This window comes from Mandrillus leucophaeus, unplaced genomic scaffold (genome assembly GCF_000951045.1).
Source record: "Mandrillus leucophaeus isolate KB7577 unplaced genomic scaffold, Mleu.le_1.0 Scaffold153, whole genome shotgun sequence".
Lineage (NCBI taxonomy): Eukaryota > Metazoa > Chordata > Mammalia > Primates > Cercopithecidae > Mandrillus > Mandrillus leucophaeus.
The window spans coordinates 2,811,627-2,812,292 of record NW_012101510.1 but is presented as its reverse complement, the minus strand read 5'-3'; the positions used below and the strand labels follow the sequence as shown (position 1 = coordinate 2,812,292).

General features: G+C 50.2%; 1 pseudogene; it reads right to left on the bottom strand.

Annotated features, from left to right (window-relative positions):
• Window positions 1-666, bottom strand: part of LOC105536045 — a 4,620-nt pseudogene that overhangs the window by 2,327 nt on the left and 1,627 nt on the right.

Here is a 666-nt window from a genome sequence, read left to right as displayed (position 1 = left end):
CTGTACTAAAAATACAAAAACTTTAGCTGGGCATGGTGGCGGGCGCCTGTAGTCCCAGGTACTCGGGAGGCTGAGGCAAAAAAATGGCGTGAACCTGGGAGGCGGAACTTGCAGTGAGCCGAGATGGCGCCGCTGCACTCTAGCCTGGCGGCAGAGTGAGACTCCATCTCCAAAAAAAATACAAAAATTAGCTGGGCATGGCGGCACGTGCCTGTAATCCCAGCTACTCAGGCTTGAACCCGGGAGGCGGAGGTTGCAGTGAGACCAGATTGCGCCACTGCATTTCAGTCTGGCAACAGAGCTACTAGACTCCGTCTCAAAAAAAAAAAAAAAAAAAAATTGCACAGATCCCTGAAAATATGATTATGTACATTTTCTTTTTTGTTTTCTTTTGTTTTGGCTTGGTTTTTTGAGACGAAGTTTCGCTCTTGCACCCAGCCAGGAGCAATGGCGCATTCTCGGCTCACCTGCAACATCCGTCTCCCAGGTTCAAGCGATTCCCCCGCCTCGGCCTTTCAACCAAGTAGCTGGGATTACAGGTGCGTGCCACCAATGTCCGGCTACTTCTCTTTTTTTTGAGATGGAGCTTCGCTCTTGTCACCCAGGTGGAGTGCAATGGTACGTTCTCGGCTCACTGCAACATCCGACTCCTAGCTTCAAGCAATT